Raw genomic sequence first — 23,371 nt, forward strand, 5'->3', positions numbered from 1 at the left:
TGTCGGAATCTGTTGGTCATTTCGTCGTAGTGCGATTCTCTGGACTTTAATTACATTTTGCTCCTGAAATCCTTCGAGGAGCTCTTCGTCGTTGAGGTTCAAGAAGTCTTCTTCAGATATAACTCCCCTGCTAGTGTTGAGTGAGAGATGTGGAGAGATTGTCACTTTGATGTCACCAATAGTGGTCAGTTCAGCGAGTTTTTCAAGTTGATCTTTTTTGGTTAGTTCAAGGAGGAGGTCTCCGCTAGCCATCTTCGAGGCTTTGTAGCCAGCTCCAATTGTATTTGCTAGGCATTTCGATACTATGAATGGTGACAGTTTTCTAACGGTGGTGTTGCCTTCACTATGAAGAACACGGTATTTCGCAAATGTGTCTTGGCTTGGTTTTAAAAAGAACTGAAAAGTTGCTTCGGTGCGACCTCTTTTCAGAGGCCGATCTGAAAGTCGCGGGAATGCTTCTGCCATTGGATGGTTTCAAAATTCGGTGGCGGTGGTAGCCACCCACCACGGAGCCCAACAAGGGGACGCTACAGGTTCCAAGAAACCTGCAGACGCCAGCTATGCGGCACCACTATAACCTAATGTATATACCCAAGGTTGAATATATCACACACGGTTAACCCTTGCCGCCAGGAAATACGGAAGTAATAAGAAGCGAAGAGAAGACAGGAAAAATGGGAAAGTGGGAGAGAAAGACGAAGATTGGAGAGGAGGACAGGAAAAGGCGACTGCCGATTTCCTCCAGGTGGGTCAGTCTGGAGGTGCCGTTGTGAGTGACATGATGGTGCTTGGCGCAGTTGGTATGGGCGGCTACAGATGGCGCAACGTGACCTGCGCAACAAGCAGCTGCAGCGACATCGTCACCTACCTTGTCCTGCTTCCGTTTCCGGAAGCCTTGCTTGTTTTTGCTGTTTGCCCGCGATGGGCGAGGCAGTCAAGCCATTGCCGCTGGAGTGATCAGTCGGTGTGTTAAATGTAACCTTAACCCGCATTAAACCGTTACCCCACTATGCGAGTCTTCCTGCGTTCAGCCCAAGCCTCACATCTGGCGCAGTCGACCCCGAACCTCTGCCAAGCCATTCAGCCACGGCAGCGCAAGAACGACGGTCAGTACGCCTCTTCAGCCGCATTCGTCATTGTAGTCGCGCCCTCACGCCGCCGAAGACTCACGCCTGAAGATACTTCTGCCATTTTACCGCTCGTCTGTGTTCACTCCGCATCAGAAGAAAAGCACGGCCGTCAGATGAAGAGTGCCGTGAATGTTCACAACTAGCCCGAACTAACTTGAATCCCGCGCATAACCTGTGGCTTAGCGCTCACTCGCCTAGTCTCCCGTGCGCCCAGCCTCGCTTTGCGGTGCATCATGCCAGGAATTATTTAGGAGGAGCTTGACTCAACGACCATGTCGCGGCTCGGAGTCGACCTTAACCGCGATGAATTGGCCCGACGCGAGTTAGAGAGCACCGGCTCTAAGGAAGAGCTCATTCAGTGCCTCGAAGCCGACATTCACCAACGTCGTGAAGCAACGCCACAGTCAAGCGTGGAGAGGGCGGGTACCGCCGGCAACTCAGGTTTGACCCTTGATACCGTGACGCTCGAAAGTCTGGCACTTCTGTTTCAACAGCTGCCACGCCCCTCGACTACAGTTACCACACTGCCAGACCTGTCGTCATCGATTGCCTACTTCGATCAGTCTCCAGCACAAAATTTTAATGTCTGGCTCAATGACGTCCGCCGGGTACAGCAGCTTGCCGCATGGGACGACGCCACCACCCGTCTCATTGCCGCAAGTAAACTGAAAGGCACAGCTCGTAATTGGCACCTGGCTTTTGGAAATCGCCATTCAATCTGGGAAACATGGAGCGCCGCCCTGAAGGAAACATTTTCATCGGAGCTGACTCTCATCGAATGGCAGGAATGCGTCATAAAGATCAGACAGGGCCCAGGCGAGAGCCTACAAGAGTACGCTTACGCAAAGCTGCGTGTGGTTGAAAGCTGCCCCGTCACGCTTACCGACGCCCAGAAGTTCGATTACCTACTACAAGGTCTTCAAGAACCACATGTCATTGCGGCCATCGCGGCTAATAGGCCGTTAACAGTGCGTGACTTCATGTCTACGTGCACAAGCCTAGACAAGTGCAGTCAACGTGCCCATGACAGGGCAAGCGTAAAACAGCCGCTGCTTCCACAGAAGCCACCCCCTCGTTCATTTCAAAGTGGCAATTCAGGACGTCAGCAATATAACTATCAGCCACCAGCTCCGCCAACAGCTACAACAGCACAGCCAAGGCAGCGCATTTCAGAGTTGCCTAAGGAACAACAGGAACGAAGATACGAAGCCATTTCTGCGCAGTATGGGGCCCCAGCATTCCGGAGCGGCCAAGACATCGCACAAGCAACCTGTTACAAGTGCAAAGAGTTAGGGCATTTGGTGTCGGCATGTCCCTCGCGTAGTAACAGGGCACCACCGTCAACCATCTCTGATGCTCAACAGCCATGGGCTTTTCACAGTATGCCTGAAAAACTTGAAGGCTCCCAACATCAATGTCCATTTTTCACGGCGTCTATTGCAGGAGTCGGAGAACATGAAGCATATCCGGACTCTGGCTCGAACGTGACATTGATTTCTAAAGCCATCCTACCTTCCGCAATGATCTTGCCATGGACTAATTTTCCTCTTGCCGTCGTTGGAGGAGGTACAGCGCTACCAGTTGGGACCGCCCTCCTTAAGATAACTATTGGCCCTATCACTGGTGTGGTTGAGGCAGCAGTTTTGGAGAACAACGTCCTACCCCTTATTCTGGGTGAAGACTGGTTTTTGGCAGCACGAGCTCGCTTGATCTTCCAGCAACCAGAGCCCACTCAGCTACAACATCCAGCCACGGGTGTAACGCTTCTAGCCACTCAGCGTCTGGTCCCGCGAATGGCCAATGCCGTCATTTTAGCCCGCTCAAAACTTTTTGCGTCGGCAGAAGCAGCATCACAAGACTGTCTACAACGAGAACCCTTACCTTCGCCAGAAGAGCCTCCCTGCAAGTTTTGGTGGCGAAGACAGTGCCGCTGGAAAGCAGCACTGCCACACTAGAAGTCTGCACTACGGTGCCTGTGACCATACACCCCGAACTTCCACCAGCCAGCCTAGGCAGCCAGCTCTCCCCTGAACAGCAAACTGCCATTGCTGACATACTGGCCAAGAACAATGCAGTCTTTTCTCGCCACGAAGATGACATCGATCATTTTACCGACACTCAACATCGCATTGATTTGCTGCTCAATACCGTGCCGTACAGCCGCAGCCCTTACAGATATACGCTAGAAGACAGGCAATGCCTCGAAAGGCAAATTAAAAAGCTTCTTGCTCAAAATATCATCCTCCCTGCATCTGGCCCGTGGGCATTCCCAGTCGTTGTGGTGTCTCGCAGTGGAAAGAAACGCTTGTGTGTGAATTACATTCCACTTAATGAACGTACGATCAAGGTTGTGCACCCCCTACCTCTGGTGGATGACATCATTCAGGACATCGCTGGCTGCGCCTACTTCGCCACAATGGACATTAAGTGCGCCTACTGGCAAGTCAGCCTGAGACCCCAGGACTATGAGAAAACCGCATTCATCACCCACCACAGAACTTACATGTGGACCCGAATGCCATTCGGATTAAAGAATGCGCCGTCCACATTTCAGCGAGCCATGCAACTGGTATACCAAGACCTTCAGCCTCACCCGGATAAATGCAGCATACGAGTATATCTCGATGACATCCTCATATATGCAGAGTCATTCGCCACATTTGCAGACGTGATGGAAGAGGCCCTCCAGTTGCTGCATACCAGTGGACTTAAGGCCTCACTTGAGAAATGTTCCTTCGGCCTCGCTTGCATCAAATTTCTTGGGTTCATCATTTCAAGCGAAGGCCATTGCCCGGATCCAGAAAGAGCAGCTGCCATGTACCGTATCGCAACTCCCCGAAACCAAAAGGAAGTCCTTTCCTGGATACAGACAGCCAGCTTTTACCGTCGATTCATCAAGGGCTTCGCTAAAGTGGTAGCCCCTCTTCAAGCCCTTGTCAAGTCGTCCACATTTCTGTGGTCCCCAGAATGCGAAAGTGCCTTCCAAGCTATTCGCTCAGCCCGTACAAAGCCACCACTACTTGCTCATTTCAATCAATATGCAGCAACAACAGTAACCACTGATGCTTCTGGCGAAGTCATAGGAGCAGTGTTGTCACAATATCAGGATGGCAAAGAACGTGTTATTGCTTATGCTAGCCGATCCCTGACGCTAGACGAACGCAAGCTTCACAGTAATGTGTGGGAAGGCATCGCAGTACATTGGGCAATAACAGTGAAATTTCGTCAGTATCTAATCGGAATCAAGTTCGCCCTAGTTACAGATAACTGGACTGTTGCTTGCTTGACGAAGTGTGTGAAACCATCTCGCAGATTTACTTCCATGCTCATGGACTTGGTTGAATTTGACTTCTCGGTCATACATTTGCCTGGACGGCAGAATGTTGTAGCTGACCATTTGTCGAGACTTTCGTGTGCAGTCACACACTCCGCTCAAGCGCTGGTTACCGCTCAAGAAAAAGACCCCGAATGCAGTGCAATTCTTCAAAGCCTTGCTAATGGAGATGCCCCGGCAGAGTTCAACCTAATCGACAACGTGCTATACCATCGCACACCTTCAGGAACATATGCTGTTGTAGCGCCATCGTCATTGCGTCCCGCCATTCTCCAGGCACTACATGATGGTGCAGGTCACTTCGACATCAAGCGGACTTTACACAAAGTGCAAGACCGCTACTGGTGGCCAGATATGGAAAAGGCAGTCAAGAGCTACGTGTCATCCTGCCAATGCTGCCAGCAGTATAACCGTCCAACCTCAAGAAGTGTTGGTTTTCTTGGCAAAATGCCAACTTCAGATGTTCCATTCTCGAGCATTGCTATCGACCACATAACTATGCCTCCCAGCAACTCATCACGGTAGATACTGAACGTGATTGATTTTGCAACTCGCTTTATTGCTCCAGGAGCCGTTCCGTCAACCTCGGCACGCGAAGTTATTCAGACTTTGCATAGAGTATTTTATTGCTATGGTGCACCTGACTCTGTCTCTCAGACCATGGGTCAGCCTTTGAGTCGACAGAGTTCAAGCGGTTCATGCATTTACATAACGTTGAGCTGCACTATTCAACAGCCTACCGACCTGAAGGGAATGGCCTCGTTGAACGAAGCAATGGAACATTACTTACAGTATTACGGAAAATATGTGCTTTGGAACCTTTATCATGGCCTGCAAAGCTCCATGAAGCAGCCTTTGCGGTTAACACTTCGGTGAATTCTAGCACCAGCTTTCCGCCATTCCAGTTACTATTCAGCTACGTGCCTAAGGTTCCTCTCCAGCAACAACGGTCGCTCCAACAAACCGGCCTTGTTGAGCGCGTCCTTGACGTAACAGCGCAACGTTCAGAGGCATCTGCCAATTCAGAAGCAGCTCAAGCCTCCCGCAAACGCCACTATGATAGTACCCATGGCTCTCATAGCTTCACAGTAGGTGACCTAGTATGGATCAAACGTCAAGCGCCAGCGGCCCACGAGAAAATGGCACCGCGCTTTAGAGGGCTCTACCGTCTCACTGAGCAGTTGACTGCATCCACATTTAAGTCTTTGCGTGTGTCAGGAATGACAGCTCGCCTGCTTAACCAGCCAAGAACTGTGCATGTTTCACAAATTAAGTTGTATGTACCTCCGTCATCTCCTGTGGCACATCTTTCGTCTAGCCTTGAAGGGGAAACATCCGCCACTACAGTCCCTGATGATGAAACTGCCATACACCAAACAGCCTCAGCGCCAACAGCGTGTGCGCCACCTTCCCCGTCACTTGCGAGTCTTCGTGCTTGAGTGACTATATGGACGCCAAGTTAGACCAAGGGACTTGGTCATCTGGACGGGGGTGGAATGTGAGTGACGTGATGGTGCTTGGCGCAGTTGGTATGGGCGGCTACAGATGGCGCAACGTGACCTGCGCAACAAGCAGCCGCAGCGACATCGTCACCTACCTTGTCCTGCTTCCGTTTCCGGAAGCCTCGCTTGTTTTTGCTGTTTGCCCGCGATGGGCGAGGCAGTCAAGCCATTGCCGCTGGAGTGATTAGTCGGTGTGTTAAATGTAACCTTAACCCGCATTAAACCGTTACCCTACTATGCGAGTCTTCCTGCGTTCAGCCCAAGCCTCACACCGTCTATGTGAAGCCAAGGCCGAAGAGGTGTGTTGCTTCCGCCGGGGGGCCTTAAAGGTCCAAACACCCAGCATCGGCTCAACCCCCAGGATCCCCTTTTCCCCAGACACGGCTAAGCCACGCGCGGCTACACGCGGGAGGGTCCAACCCTCGTGTGCTCGGGTCCGTGGTGTCGCAACACACCAAACGCCTGCTGACGCAGACGCCCCTGCGGGGTGTGATCAAAGACGGCAGACAAATGACAAGAGAGATAATTGAAGCTGTTGAGATTGCATGTGTAGGAAGTATGTGCATAAGCATGCCATCTGTCTCTCTTACTGCAAAAGAAATTGATTTCCTCACGCACTAATCTGAAATTTTCTATCCTTGTTCCTTTTTTGCAATGTCAAGTGCAGTAAAAATGATCACATGACAAAGCCAGCTTGGCATTGGTGGATAGCCCTGTTTGTGAAGTTTTTTTTTTGTTGTTGTTGCTCTCGCCCTTTGAGTATCTTCCTGTATTTATACCACTGACAAGGGAATAAAACTATAGTTGCAAGTAGCACTATGTGGTGTGTGTTTCTCTTCTGTATGTCTCGTCAGAATGTTGCGCAATCCAACCTCTAACAATGCATTAGCTATTTTCACCCAAAAAATAATGTTGTGTAAGTAGTTTTTTATAATGTTTAGCATATTGCCGTGAATGCCCAATGCAGACAGGTCACACAGGATTCTATAACGCCAAGTTTCATCGTACGCCTTTTCTATATAGAGAAAAACGGATAAGAAGTATTGTTTATGTAAGAAGGCGTTGCGAATGTTTGCTTCAATGCGCACGAGATGGTAGCTTGTAGACTGTCCTCTAAAACGGCACTGATATGGATCAAGACTTTTGTATGAATCAAGGAAGTGTAAAAGGTGACAGTTTATCATTTTTTTGAAAAGTTTGCAAATACAACTTGCAAGGGCGATTGGGCGGTAACTTGTTACTAATGTGGGGTCATTGCCTCGTTTCAGAATCGGAACAATAAGGGATTCCTTCCATGCAGTAGGAAGGAACCTGGTAGCCCATATAGCATTCAAAAGTGTGAGTAGCGTTATTTTAGTATCACTGTGGAGGTGTTTAATCATGTCGCACATGATCCTGTCAGGTCCAGGTGCAGAGCTCTGACATGCAGTCAAGGAGGCTCTCAACACGGCAATGTTAAAAGGCAGGTTATAGGATTCGTTCTGTCTGCATTTGCGGTCGATGGCCTCATGTTCTGCTATTTGTTTGTGCTTTAGGAATGCCTTGGGATAATGACTGGAACTTGAAATGCGCTCAAAGTGTTTGCCAAGAACATAAGCTTGGTGTTCCAAGCAGTTCCTTTCATCATTCACTCGAAGCAACGGACAAATTTCGTGTCCCTTTAGCCTTCTCAGCCCGTCCCATACTTTAGCCTCTTGAGTGTACAGATTTATATGTGAGAGAAACCTCTGCCAGCTTGCCCTCTTTGCCTGTTGTTGACTCCTTCTTTCCTGGGACTTAACCTGTTTAAGTTCTATTAGATTTTTGGCTGTAGGATATTCTCGTAGTTTGCCCCAAGCTTTATTTTGTCTCCTTCATGCCTGTCTACAATCGTCATTCCAACAGGGGATCTGTCTTTTGAGTGAAGTGCCACTTGTTTGAGGAATGAACTTTTCTGCGACGTGAATGATAAAAGCAGTAAAGAATGATACAGCATGATCTATACTAAAACTACTATTAATAAAATCTCGTGATAAGTAAGTGGATTCCTTAAAACATTCCCAGTCAGCTGAGGCCTGTTTGCAGCGAGGGGCATGTGGAGGTGAGTCATGTTGGGTTACCAAGGTTAGCGTTACTGGGAAGTGATCACTTCTGAATGGATTTTTAATTACAAACCATTCTAAGTCAGGGAAGATAGAAGAGGAGCTGATTGACAGGCCCACTGACAATTGTGAATTATGGTGGGAATCACAATATGTTGATTCCTTCTTATTAAAGAGGCACGCACTGTAGGCACGCACGTAAAGAGGCACGCACTGCAGTTTAAAAGGAAGTTTTCAATGAGTTGACCTCTCGTGTCACATCGTGAATCTCCCCACATCGTGTTGTGAGATTTAAAATCTTCCACGAGCATGTAAGGCTCGGGAAGCTGATCAATGAGATTATAAAAGACTGTTTTTTCAAGATGATGGTTCGGGGGTATATATTAAATGGAACACACAGTGACAAATTTATTAAAAAAATGGCCTCAACTGACACTGCCTCAAGGAACGTCTGAAGGGTGAGGTGTTGGCAAGCAACAGACTTGTCAGTTACTATTGCTACACTGATGGAGGTGTTATCCTCATCACGGTCTTTCCGGAAGATGGTGTAGTTGCTAAGATAATTAGTGTTCATAGGTTTCAGATGTGTCTCTTGAACATAAAGCAACTTTGGATTATGTTTGTGTATGAGTTCTCTAATATCGTGAAGGTTATAAATGAGTCCTCTAACATTCCATTGTAGTATTTGTGTCTCCGTGATGACAAATGTGTTGGTGCTGTGTGTTTAAAGGGACACTAAAAACAAATTATAAGTCATGTCGACATGCACTGTTTAAGTACCATTCCAAAAACCTCGCAACGCTTGTTTCGTGCCAAGAAAGGACTTAGTTTACGAGAAAATTGCATCAGAAGGGTCTGAATGCCTTTTTCGAAATTCAAATCGCCTGCTACCCAACCGGAGGAGTGGTGATGCTGCATATGCCATCACCACCCTTTGCTGCCGTTGGTGAGTAAAACAGCGCCTGACAGACAGTGGCACCGAGCCAAGACAGAGCGGTGGATTTGCCGCTGCAGCTTCTTTTTGGTCAAGTGGCACAGACAATTCAGGCATCCCGCAACATAACATGGAAGTCGAATTCTCTGCAACTTGCAGTTTGTGCAAGTTCCGCGAGCCAGCAAAACCAGTGCAGCACTACGCGATAATGAAACTGCTGAAACACGAAAGCGTGGGCGGCGAGGAGTCCAGCAAAAACAAAGCCTTTCAGCCATCCACGTCGTCGTCAAGGGTAACTTCAATGAGTTCCTCTTTCTAAAATTTATAAAGAACTGGACAAGCAGCATTTTATTTCATCTTATAATACAATACAATAATGTTTTTTGCAATGAGTGGGTGAGCACTAGTGACAGAATTTAACTGAGGAGTGCTTTTGTCATTAGGCAAGTACTTGAATGTCCTGGGGGAGTCGCTAATCATGTACTACATTTACCTCAGTTTCTTGATTATCTGTTTGCGATAATATTGATGCCTTAAAGATTCTTAAGCACTAATCTATCACTTTAGCTTGACTTAATATATGCTTTAGTGTCCCTTTAAGAGATGAAAGTTAGCTCACATGCCCCTTCCAGGTGGCGTGATGTGAAGTTTGTGTTTTTTGAAGCGATCACGAGAATTGCGCCACTCCTTAGGATCTGATAGTACCATCTGGCTAGTTATTGTATTTACTTGCACAATGATCACACTGGCATAATGATTGCAACCCTGAATTTTGTCATCAAAATTCGTTTTTTTTTCTTTCCCATGTAATAATTGCACCCAGAACTTGCCACAGCGATATGTCGTGTGCCAAGTCTAGCTAATGATGATCGTGCTTACCATCTGTCGAATGCTGTCGAACGCTATGCGAATAACTCTTCAAGACATACCAAGTGGTCTGCATGCACCAAACATTCTTAGGCAGATGCCCCATTTTATTTCTTTCATCACTTTGCAGACTCCCATGAAAAAAAAAAAGCTGCAACAAAACTTGCCTTGGTTTTATCATTTGTAGGCTTTATAATCGTTGTGGTTAACAACAACAATAAAGGCGCCTTTCCATTCTTCTCATCTGCACTCGTGGGCATGACACAAATCATGAGCGGCAACGATAGTAGCCACGTTCACACTGATATGTTAGAAGTGTACCCTATTCATACGCCGATGCTTGTAACACAGCTAAGATATTCGCCCACCTTTAGTGGAAACGTGCTGTATTAGGATAGTAGTGAAGACAAATGCCGCAGTTTCTGCAGCATACCCGCCACATGTTTCAATGTCGCCGGCAGTTAAGCACGCCCATCTCTGTTTCTGTCCCCTCGAAGTGAACATGGCTATGTTATTGCCGCAGACTTGCCGATAATAGCGATATTATTCATTACTGATATTTATCATGATATTCATTATGCTGTGTATGACATAAGGGCCTCCTTTCCAGAGAAGAGACCTTCGAGGCCACCAACCCAGAAGTTGATGAACCTCTCTAGGGTGGCGGAGTAGCGTTAACTGCAACCGCGGAGGAGCTGGTTCGTGTGCCACCTGTTCGCTGCGAGTGGAACGGGCAGCCGCCAGAAGCTGTTGTGATGCTGTCCCTTGACACGCCACATCGGCTAAGGTAGTCTTAGGCAGGCAGGACACCCGCCTGCGTGCCTCTTTAAAGGATATTGTCACGTGCCTCAAAAAGAAGGACTGGCGACGTTTAATGGGGACAGCTGGCTTCTGAAAAATAATGTTGACGGGACCAGGCTATAGACTGGGTGGGGGTAGCAAGCGCACTTCTTTCTTCTTGGTCTTCCTGTCTCTTCCTTTGCACTGTCACCACCACTACAGGTGGTATTTCCCCCCTTCCTCGAAAAGACAATTGGCTCGATGGTTAAGAAGCATTGTAAAGGAAACGAAAACGTGGTCAAGGCAGATGCTGGTGCAAAGAACACAGTGATCGCCACAGGAGAAACAAGTACAGCAGAGGTGAATTGTGACGTGCAGAGTCTAAAGAAACAGAGGTAATTGCATTAGCTGCACATATGACCACAAATATTTTAAAAAAATGAATAAATGAAGAATGAATAATCACGAACGCGGAACATATAGCTTCATGCGGACGACATGAACAATGTGAGGACTAGGTTATCTACACCGTGTGTGAGCTGCACTGTCTGGAACGACTTCGTAGTTCCCGTCACTAATTAGGCGCAGCACTTTGTATGGGTCAAAATACCGGCTGAGCAACTTTTCACTAAGGCCACGGTGTCAAACAGGAGTCCACACCCACACTTGGTCACCGGGGTTGTAGCATACTTGTCTGTGGCGGATGTTATATAACGCCGTGCATCTGTGTGCTGCTGCTGACCGATGTGCAGCTGCGCAAGCTGGCGAGCTTCCTCAGTGTGCTGGGCAAATTCTTTGCCGTCAGTAGTTAGGCGCTCACCGTCATGACACGGCAGTATAGCGTCCAGCATCGTCTGAACTTCGCGGATGTAAAGGAGACGAAATGGTGTAAAGCGTGTCGTTTCTTGTACGGCAGTATTATACACAAAGGTCACGTAAGGCAAGATATGATCCCCTGTGTTGTGCTGGATGTCGATGTACATCGAAATGATGTCCATGATGGTCTTATTTAGGCGCTCTGTAAGTCCGTTGGACTGTGGATGGTAAGCAATAATCTTTCGATGCCAAGTGTTGCTCAACTGAAGAGTTTCGTCCATGAGCTGTGCTGTGGACGCTGTCCCTGGGTCTGTGATTACAGTGAACGGGGCACCATGATGCAAGACAATGTGGTACATGAAAAATGGCTGTGGCTTAGCTAAGGTTACGCCCAGGATGCGAAGCATACTAGCCTTTATTTTAACGCGACAGCGTTAGGGAGCTCGTGTCGCAGAAAAGCCGGTGTCGTCGGTGTCGGTGTCTGCGGCGTTGCACTTCATGAATAAATCGTTGTCGCGCCGAACGCTGCGTTGCTCGACGCTCACCGCGTCCGATGCGGGGGGCGACGCCGCGAGCGACGGCGTGAGTTGGAGCCTCGTTTCTCCTCTGTCGTGACGTCACGGTGTCACGTGGTATTGAAGGCGACACCGCCGCGCCTGAGGAGCTGGGTTGAGCTCTCGTAATATGCTTCGCATAAAAACTGCGCTACCTCAGAAGCCATGGCTCGTGGGAGTGCCTCTGTCATGGCATAGCAGGTTAAAGAGTCAGCTGCGACAATCACCCACTTGTTGCCGTCGGTTGACAAAGGAAAAGGCCTAAGATAGTCCAAACCGACTTGGTCGAATGGCTTATGAGGTGGTTTGACGGGTTGCAATAACCCGACGGGCTTCGTGGGCGGTGACTTTTGTCGCTCACATTCATGGCAGCCTTTAACGTACTGTTTGACGCTTGCCGAAAGCCTGGGCCAGTAATACATCTCGCATACTCAGGCAAGCGTTTGTGAGGAGCCTAAGTGGCCATATGTGGGTTTGTCATGGCAAGTGAAAAGAATGTCGTCCTACAAGTCTTTTGGAACCACCAGGAGATAGGCTCGGTCATTTGAATGGGCGTTCTTCTTGTAAAGCACATTGTCTCGCAGACAGAAGGACATCAGTACGTGACATAGGTGGCGTGGAATGGCTGTTGGCAGGCCCTCTAAGTGGTCGATGATAGGTCGAATTTCAGCGTCGTCACGCTGCCATCATCTTCCTCTGACTCTCGACTGACAGATTCAATGGGTGCGCGCGACAGTGTGTCAGCGTCTTCGTGCTTGCGGCAGGACTTGTAAACGATAGTGACGTCAAATTCTTGTAGCTGCAAGCTCCACCTTGCCAGTCGTCTTGAAGGATCACGTATGTTTGCCAACCAAAATAGGGTGTGGTGGTCAGTCACCACTTTGAAAGGACGACCATAGAGGTAAGGGCGAAACTTCGGGATCGCCCACACAACCGTGAGACATTCTTTTTCTGTGGTAGAGTAGTTTGCCTCTGCACAGGACAGTGAGCGGCTAGCATAAGCTATTACTCTTTCATTGCTGTCTTGATGCTGGATGAGTACCGCACCTAGACCGATGTTATGGCGTCAGTATGTACCTCGGTGTCAGCTTCGTCATCAAATGTGCCACGAAGAGTGCTGACTGCATACCGTGTCGTCGTTCAGCAAAAGCTGCCTGCTGCTGATTTGTCCAGGCGAATGCCAGAAATTTTTTATGAAACGTCGATAATATGCACACAAACGCCGCATGGCCTTCTTGTCAGCAGGAGGAGGAAAGGCAGTTACCACGGCAAGCTTGTCGGGATCGGGTCGGGCTCCTCTAGCGCTTATGACGTGTCTGACAAACTTGAGCTCTTCATAACTAAAGTGGCACTTTCTGGTTTAAGCGTGATATCAGCCGATCAGATCACTTCTAGCACATTCTGCAGGCGATGAAGATGTTGCTCAAATGTTTCAGAAAAGACTACTATGTCATTGAGATACACGAGACAAGTCTGCCACTTCAGTCCAGCGAGGACAGTATTTAAATTCATTGGAACGTAGCTGGTGCTGAACATAAGCCGTAAGGAAGCACGAAAGGAAGCACGTTGGGAGATACAAAGGCAGTTTTCTTGCGGTCTCTTTTATCTACCTCGATCTGCCAGTATCCACTTTTCAAATCGAGTGACGAAGAATACTGGGCGTGCCGTACTCTACCTAACGAATCGTTGATACATGGCAATGGGTACACGTCTTCTTTAGTTACATTGTTGAGCTTCCGGTAGTCGACGCAGAAGAAGCGTAGTGTTCTGTCTTTCTTTTTGACAAGAATGACCGGAGACGACCATGAGCTCTTGGAAGGTTCGATAACGCTGTCTTTAAGCATCTCTTTTACTTGCATACTAATCATTTCGCATTCTTTCCCTGACACATGGTAGGGCTGTTGGTGTACCAGCCGTGCGTCGTTGCATGTGATGATCCTGTGCCTTGCTATTGAATTCTGGCGAACCTTAGACGAACTTGCGCAACATGCCTTGAATTCAAGCAAGAGCTTGCGCAGTGTTACCTGGTCACCTTGTGATAGCTCTGAATCAATGTCGATGTTACCCAGTGACTTTCCAACCATTCCCACTGCTTCAGAGGCAAAACATTCAGCCCCATTCTCTATTTCGTCGGCAAACACAATCGAAGTGATGAAGTTTGTCTCTTTTTTAGCGGTCAAGAGATCCGCGCCGTTCCTTCAGCACTAAGGGTGCCGTCTGGGTGGGTGTTGTGTCCATCACCTCTTCAGAGGCGTTGGACATGCACTCTTGTGAGTGGTCTGTTTGATGAGAACGCTTCATCTCAGGGGACAAGACCCTTAAGGCCATCAGCCCTAAGGTCAATGGCCCCTTCTTCCGAGACAGCAGTGCAGAGTTAGCTGTAACCACCAGGGGAGGCGGATGGCATCATTGCCAGCACAATGTGCGGGGGCCGGACAGCAGCCGTAAACCGTTGTTGCGCTGCCCCCTGATGCACTGCTTTGGCAAAGCTGTTATTTGGCAGGTACGCTACCCACCTGCAAGCCTCTTTGAACGATATGTTTTCCTTGACTTTGATTGTTACTATTTCTTTTTGCTTTTTCCAGGATGGGCAGGAACACGAGTATGCGGCATGCTGTCCATCACAGTTCACACAGTGTGGAGTGTTCTCGCAATTGTCAGATAGGTGTTCTTGGGCACTACATTTAGTGCAAATAAGGTGGCCTTGGCAGTTCTGTAAACTGTGGCCAAATCTTCGGCAATTAAAGTATCGGAGAGAATTAGGAATGTATGGTCTGACCAGGATCTTTATGTACCTTGCCTCAATAGTCTCAGGCAGCATACTTGATATGAGTTAGAATTAAATGCTTTGTTTTAATCTCTTTGGCATCACACCTCAACTTAATTCTCTTGACATTGGTCACAGTCTGATCACTGCAGCCTTCTAGCAGTTCAGCTTCAGTCAGCTCCATCGGATCAGCATCGGAAACGATTCCATCGGTAGTGTTCATAGTGCGGTGCGGTGTCAGTGTCATTAGGAGCTCCCCGAATGTTACTAGATTGAACAGTTTTTCATCTTGCTCCTTTTTGTGAAGTTCCAGATAGTGATCACTGCTTGCCAACTTGAGACATTATAACCTGGACCAAAAGCTTGTCAGTGTTTTTGCAACCAGAAAAGGTGAGATCATTCTCGCTATCTTTTTTCTCAGAATGTATTACATGAAATCGTGGGAAATTGTGAATATTTCAGCCAAAAAACTTGAAAACTTCTTCAGTGTGCCCTCGTTTCTGAGGGCGATCAGGGTGTGGGGGGAATGAACTTGCCATATGTAAAGGTGAATTGTTTGACAACAACACCAGCCACCCACCATGGAGCCCAATGAAGGGATGGGGCAGGACCTGGAAAGGACAGGTCCTGCAAACGCCAGCTGTACGCCAGTACTATATTTGCACGACACTATATCGTGCAACCTATGACGATAAGCAAAACCCGCAGAGAGCGGATAAATCAACCGATCTTTTAGGCTTGTAGGGCCCTCTGGGCTGTACTTTTGGCAATAAGGTAGCTTCGCAGCCTACGGGATTATTTGACTGGGCTATGTCGGATGCTCGGTTGCCATAGTCGGAAGTTCGAATCTTCTTTTTTTTTTGACTATGGTGAGCTTGAATTTCACCTCCTCCAGTGCACTACATCTGCAGGCTTGGAGTGATGCCTGACATTGTGCCGAGAGCGAGTGGGGCTATACTAATCCAGGTACAACCAAATTAGGAAGGCCCACTAAGCTTCAACAAAGACACTGCCTCACCAGAACAGTAATTGGCCTCCCTGGTGCAGTATTCAGCCACTCCCTCCCTTACGATTCCTACAATTAACCCATGGCCCTCAGTCCCCAGCTGCAGAGCACCTCACCAAACCGGCAGTCGGACATGTAATGCAGCAGAGGGTGCGGAGAATCTCTGGACTCGGGCAGCCACCGATGAAAATTGACCCAGGGTCCTTAAAAATCCAAACTCTGTTGAGTGAGGCTAGCTTAGCAGGACTCTTTGAGGAACTATCAGACATTGTTTGCGATATCATTGGCCTTAGTGAGATTAGAAGAACTGGTGAAGCCTATACAGTGCTGACTAAGAGCCATGTCCTCTGCTAGAAGGTCTCCCAGAAAAGAAACAATATGTACTAGGATTCCTAATCCATAAGGACATGGTGGGCAACATTAATGAATTCTACAGTATTAATGAGAGGGTAGTAGTAGTCGTAATCAAACTTAATAAGAGGTATAGATTAAAGGTAGTACAAGCCTACGCTCCAACGTCCACTCACGATGATGATGAAGTCGATCAGCTTTATTAAGATGTTGAATTAGTGATGATAAAAGTGTAAACTCAGTATACTGTAGTAATGGGTGACTTCAATGCGAAAGTGCAGAAAAAGAAAGCTGTTGAACAAGCAATTGGCAACTATGGTGTTGATTCTAGGAACACTAGAGCAGAGATGCTGGTAGAATTTGCAGAAAGGAAGAAGCTGCGAATAATGAACACCTTTTTCAGGATGCGTAGCAACAGAAAGTGGACCTGGAAAAGCCCTTGTGGTGAAACAAGAAATGAAATTGATTTCATACTTTCTGTCGATCCCAGTAAAGTGCAGGATGTAGAAGTGATAGGTAAGGTAAAGTGCAGTGATCATAATTTAGTGAGGGCTAGGATTCACCTCAATTTGAAGTGAGAAAGAATAAAATTGGTCAAGAAGAAACAGGTCAACTTAGAGGCAGTAAGGGTAAAAGCAGACAAATCGAGGCTGGTACTTGCAAACAAATATGCAGCCTTAGAACAGAGAGATGAAGATAACATAGAGGTAATTAATGAAACCGTAACTAGACTGACTTCAGAGGCAGCAATTGAAGTGGGAGGCAAGGCACCAAGGCAACCAGTAGGCAAGCTCTTCCAAGTAACAAAGGACCTAATAAAGAAACTAGAAAGAATGAAAGTGCCCAACTCAAGAGATAAGATAGAATTCGTGAAACTGTCAAAACTGATCAACAAGGTGAAAATAAGGGATATTCAAAATTATAACGTGATAAAGAGTGAAAGACTGTGGACTCGGCGGCACCGTACGGCATATGATGCTGAATTTCGTGTTCTGCTTTGCACAGGTGTTCCTGTGGCTGCCTGTATCCGCCCATTGCTGTTCCTTGCCACCGACTGACTACGCATCCCGTCCAAGTACAGAGGCACCTACAGCATTGTGTCTGCACAATCACGTGGCGACTACCGATGCGTGCGTTTTCCCACCAAAAGCACCACTGCAAGAGAACAACTGCGCAGGGCTGCTTAAACTGGACCCCTGGTTCTGCACACGACCCAGGTGAATCACATCATCAGAAGAGCATAAAAAGATGGATTGACCGGCCGCACCTTTCAGTGGGCTCGGCAGCACTGTACGGCACATGATGCTGAATTTCACGTTCTGCTTTGTACAGGTTGGTGAGAAACAACTTTGTAGTAGTCCTTTTAGAAGTAACTGTGTTGGATTACTGGTGCTGCCGAGTCCCCACTGCTTGTTCCAGTGTTGTGTCAACCCATCTCGTGTTATTTTGGTGTTACTAAAGCTTAGTGATGACGTTAAAGAGAACCCAGGGCTCGAACAAGACAAATTGGATGCGATTTTAAGTGCTGTTACCGAAATTAAGACATCACAACATCGGTTACAGTCAGGTCTGCAGAGTGTCCAAGTCAGGCTTACAGAAATAGAGACAAATCTTGCTTCTCTCCAGCTTTATAACAAAAAGGTTCTAAAATGCGAGGAAGCTATTAACACTATGAATCGGGAGATGGCTTGGTTAAGCAATAAATTAGAAGACCTAGAAAACAGAAGTTGTCAGAACAATCTAATCATATACGGTCTTAAAGGGGGAGACAACGAAAGTCCAGCAACATTGGAAAAATGGATGACACATGACATCTTCAAGGGCATTCTTGGAGTTGAAGTTAAATCTATTGAAAGGATTCATCGTATCAGCAAGAAACGTATTGCACGTGAGCGCCCAGTAATTCTTCGTTTTTTCGATTTCACTGAGAAAATGTCTGTTCTTTGAAACTGTTCCAAGTTGCAAGGCGAAAACATATCAATCTCAGAAGACTTCTCATCAGCAGCAGTATGGGAAATGCGCCGGAATCTATGGAATTCATCCCAAGAAAATCGTACCAGAGGAGACAAGGTCAAGCTAATATTTGATAAAAAGAGGATAAACAGCGATCTGTATGCCTGGAATAGCACTGAAAATAAGAGGACACTCGTGAAGCGCGAAAACCGTGTGGCTTATGAAGACAGTCACTCCAGCTCGTGACAAAATTCACTTCAACCCTCGCTATTATGTTTGAATGCAAGGAGTGTTGTCAATAAAACCGAAAAATTTGAAGGAATAGTGCTGGTATACAGCCCCGATATAATTGTCATCACCGAAACCTGGCTGCATTCTCACGTTCCAATTCAGAGGTGCTTCCCAATTCCTATTCTATCGTTCGTTTCGACTGCAGTAGCTGGGGAGGGGGTGTTGCCATTGCTATTAAAGAAGGCTTACATATAATAAAGATGAAGGAATACCCAATCACGAGAGCATGTGGTGCAGTATCACTATCAATGGAACGTCAGGGTTCATTGGCAGCATATACCGACGACCAAATGCACCAACTGACTATCTTGCTGAATTGCACGACTTTCTGTGCCGTAAAATTAAAGAGCGTACTAAGCTTATCTTAGTCGGAGAGTCTTAGTCGGAGGAACTTAACAGGGACTGACTGGGGAAATCTGACAATTGGCAGAAACGAGCACAGTAGTTGTGAAATGCTTCTGAATCTTATGTTTAGTTTTTCTTTAACCAAGCTTGTTAGGGAGCCAACACGTATACAAGGGCAAGCAAGCTCAATTCTTGATCTTCCTTTTGTTTCCAAGACACTTAACCCTGATATTAGTATTGAAAATGGCATCTCGGGCCATAGAGTGATTTTACTTACTTTTGATAACTTCAGTTTCAGTCCTAACCAAATCCCCAGTATATCTCGTATATCTGTCAAGGATTACAGCAGGGCAGATGATGTCAGTGTTATTGATTACATTGAAAAACGCTACATAGTCTTTTACAGTCGGGATTTGAAAACGTGAATGACTTATGGTTGAAGCTGAAACGAATAGTAGCGTACTGTGAAGAAACATTTATGCCATCAATAAAAAAGCGAGTAAATAGGAAGACACCTTGGATTACACGCAGAATTATCCACTTCAAAAGAAGGTTACAAAGAATGTGTATAAAGAAAGCCAACGTCAATGCTACAAATGAGCTTTCGCAAATGCTCAGAGCAGAAATTTCTTCAGCAAGAAGCAATTTCTTCACAAATACACTGACCAATATTATGACACATGGGCCAAGAAAGTTCTGGCGTTACCTGGCAAAACCGGGGGCTTTGATCAACCAAATGAAAATAGACGGAGCCATTACAGATGACGCAAACTGTATCGTGAACACTTTTAATCACTATTTCCAGTCTGTGTTCACCCGTGCTTCTGCCTGAGAATTCAATCAAGCAGAATACCATTCCCACATGCCTGACCTTGTCATAACAGAATGCAGCATTCTTAACTTACTGCTACAGCTTGATGAAAAGAAATCCCCTGGGCCCGACGGAACACCCAATGCTTTTCTAAAACGATAAGCACAACAACTGCCTCCCCTTCTTCAAAAAATTTTCTCCTTATTCATAGAAAGAGCATCCGTGCCCGCCGACTGGCTTTGTGCCAAAGTGGTCCTGGTGTTAAAAAAAAAGGGAATAGTCTCTTAGTAAGCATGTATAGGCCTATATCACTAACCAGCTCTTGCTGCAAGTTAATGGGGCATATAATTAACAAAGCAGTCATAGCCTACATGGAAAGCAACAACTTTTATATGTAAACCAGCACGGCTTTAGGAATGGACTATCAACAGTTACGCAACTACTTGAAATTACATGCGACTTTGCGGCAGCTATTAACTCTGGTTTGCAAGTGGATGCAGTGTTCGTTGACTTTGCAAAGGCTTTTGGCTCTGTCCCACATCGTAAATTAATTGAGAAGCTTTATGTTATTGGTATTCAAACATAATTTCCTGGATTGCAGCTTGCCTCTCAGGCTGTACTTAATACGTCGAATTAAAAAATGCCAAATCCAATAGCCTAGACGTTTGCTCTGGTGTCCCACAGGGATCAGTATTAGGACCTACACTTTTTTAAATCTACATGAATGACATTTTTTCCTGTATCACTCCAAATGTTGTACTGAGATCATTTGAAGACGACTGCATTGTGTACACTGTTGTTTGTTAACAAGATGACCAAAATAATTTGCACTTAACACTCACTAACATTGATTCTTGGTGTAAAACTTCGGATATGAAAATAAATGTCAGCAAAACGTCATCTGTCACTTTAACAAGCAAAAAAAAAAAAAAACGCCCATCTACTTTACTTACCTTTTATCAGGATCTGCTGTGACACGTAATAATGGAGTAAAATACTTGAGGGTAACATTTACTGAAAAATTGAGTTGCGAATCTCACATAGATAACCACATAGATAACATAAGTACAAAAGCATACCACCAACTTGGATTCATCCGACGAAAATTGTCAGCTGCATCCCCGCATGTAAAACTAAAGTCTATAAGACTCTAGTAAGACCCATTCTTGAGTACAGCTCCATAGTTTGGAACCCCCATCAGACTTATCAGAAAATGAAATTTGAAAGAATTCAGCCTAGCAGTCCGTTTTATTTGTTCCTGTTACTCCTGCTACGATAGCGTGACACTTATCCGTAAAAGGGCTAGCAACTCGACGTTAGAATATCGACGACCAACTGCATGTATGAAATTTCTTTTCCTGTTATATCATGCTTGTATAAGCATAACTAAAGATGCGCACCTAAAGCCACCTCACTACCGCTCCAAAAGAATCAACCACGACATGTGCATACAGCCATTTGCTGCTAGATGTGACTTATTCAAATTTTCATTTTTTCCTGATGATGTGTCACTTGATGCGTTTGTTGCGAATGTTGAATATTTCTTTGAAAAGCAGTCCCTTTTGTAAATCTGTTTGTAGCCATAGCTTTCTTGCTTATGGGTCATGAATTGTATGATTCTAGAGCTCTGCACACTTTTGATTTGATTATGTATGTAAGCTATGTGTCTTTTCATTCCTGTTCCGGGACAACAAACCTATTGTACTACCTATTGTTCATTCCACTCCTGTCATAGCCTGAGAAAGGCTCACAGTATTATGAAATAAATAAATAAATAAATAAATAAATAAATAAATAAATAAATAAAGCCGTAAGAAACGAAGAATGCTAGGCATAATGTTAAGAGACAGAAAGTGAGCTGTTTGGATCAGAGAGCAAACGGGTACAGCTGATATTCTAATTGACATTAAGAGAAAAAAATGGAGCTGGGCAGGTCATGTAGTGCGCAGGTAAGATAACTGTTGGACCATTAGAGTTACAGAATGGGTACCAAGAGGAGGGAAGCGCAGTCGAGGACGGCAGAAGACTAGGTGGGGCGATGAAATTAGGAAATTCGCGGGCGCTATATGGAATCAGCTGGCACAGGACAGGGGCAATTGGAGATCGCAGAGAGAGGCCTTTGTCTTGCAGTGGACATAGAATGGGCTGATGATGATGATGATGCCACTACTATAACCAAATATGGCACAGCCGAACCCACTTATAACAATATTCAACATATAACATATAACAAAATTCAAGTGCCACGAAAATTCTGTTGTTATAACCGATAATTGCTATAGCCAGGTTGAATGAAAAAATCAAAATAAGGGGATGGCAGAGCTGATGTGAGAAAACTATATTGGCGAGGAGGCCAGTGCCCCTCCCTACCAACTTCCTCCATCCGGCTTCTCATGGTGTCCATGCGCTTAACTCCTTCCTGGGCACTCCGAAAGAATGGCAATGCTATAACGTTCACAAGGGTTGCAATGTGGGCTTGTTGGTAATGCATCTTCAAGGGGTGTACGGTAGCACGATTAAAAGATTCACACACAGTTAGCGCTGTGTGTGTCCCTGTGTGTCTTCTTTTGCCCAGTTTTTTAATCGCGCTACCATACACCTCTTGAAAACTGCTATAACAACTGCAAAGAGGTGTCACAAGTGGCAAGCAATATGCCAGCACCGCTGAGGCATCGCTTTGGTGGCCCCAAAAGGGACCTTTTGAACATTGCGAGAAGGCTGCCGCAGCAGCCTGTCAGCTTGGGAAATCCAGAAGAAATGCTGAGGAGAGATCGTCACAGGCATCTTGCCATGTACTTCTCACTGGTTTGCACGAGAAAAGCCTATGTCCATCAGACTTGCATGCTTTATGTGAAGCTTGCCGACATCCTTCTCCAATGCATCCAGGTGCTCGACGTGGTGCAGCGGAAGGTTCCTCGCAAAAACAAAGCCCTAGAGGGACTGAGCCATCTGCCGGGCCTCCTGTGAGGACAATGTTGAGGCAGCCTACCCTACTGCGTCATCGCTGCCGTTGCTATCTGATGCAAGCACGATCGGTTCATTGGTTAGAAGCACTTAGTTTCCAAGTCCATAGCCGTGCGCTTTCTTTTCACTAGCAATGTCGTGCACTGCCAATGATCATCGGGCAGATCAGCCATCTTTCGTTTCAATGGTGAATCAAGCGAGGCTGAGAAACCGCATGGCCAGGAATGATTTTAACGTAACCAACAAACGCGAGCGATTAAGCTGTTTACAGAACTCGCTGACCAGCGAGCAACAGAGCAACATATGCGCAATCTGCGAGTGGCTCAGTTGGCACGGTCCATTAGTGTTTCGGACGGTGGGGCGGCGTAGGGCTATGGGCGCAGCCCATTCATGTTCGGAGGGGTGGAAGGACGATGGGAGAGAGCAGCGCGTAGATGGCTGAAAATTGAGCGCGTGGTTGCTGTTTGCAGCAGCGGCCTATTGTGCAGCAGCTCGAATTTCTTGTTTTCGTTTTTTCTTTTCAAGGATTTCGCATTTCGCGAGCTTTCAGCTAGGACAGCCAGCAGCCAGACTTCATCGTTATAACTGATAATGCGGCATCGGGGCATTGTAGTAAGCGGGTTATTTCACCACGGAAAACATACGCAAGTTAACGGTGCAGTAGCTTCCTGTTGTTATAACTGATATATTGTTAAAACCGGTATTGTTATAAGTGGATTCGACTGTATACCAAAGGTTGGTTACCTACACAAGGTTAACCCTTCCTGCCCGGAAATTTTGAAGTGCAAAGGGAATAGAAGACAGCACAGATGAAAAGGTGAAGATTGAAGAGAAGGACAGGAAAAGGTCACTGCCAATTTCCTCCAGGTGGCTCATTTTGGAGGT

General features: G+C 46.5%; 1 protein-coding gene and 1 pseudogene across 10 annotated transcripts in view; one reads left to right on the top strand and one right to left on the bottom strand.

Moving 5' to 3' along the window:
- Positions 1-23,371, bottom strand: part of Grip163 (gamma-tubulin complex component 6) — a 521,720-nt gene that overhangs the window by 91,673 nt on the left and 406,676 nt on the right. The window lies entirely within an intron of this gene.
- Positions 1,364-22,489, top strand: LOC139061398 (uncharacterized; annotated as a pseudogene).

Source organism: Dermacentor albipictus, chromosome 6 (assembly GCF_038994185.2).
Source record: "Dermacentor albipictus isolate Rhodes 1998 colony chromosome 6, USDA_Dalb.pri_finalv2, whole genome shotgun sequence".
Taxonomy (NCBI): Eukaryota; Metazoa; Arthropoda; class Arachnida; order Ixodida; family Ixodidae; genus Dermacentor; species Dermacentor albipictus.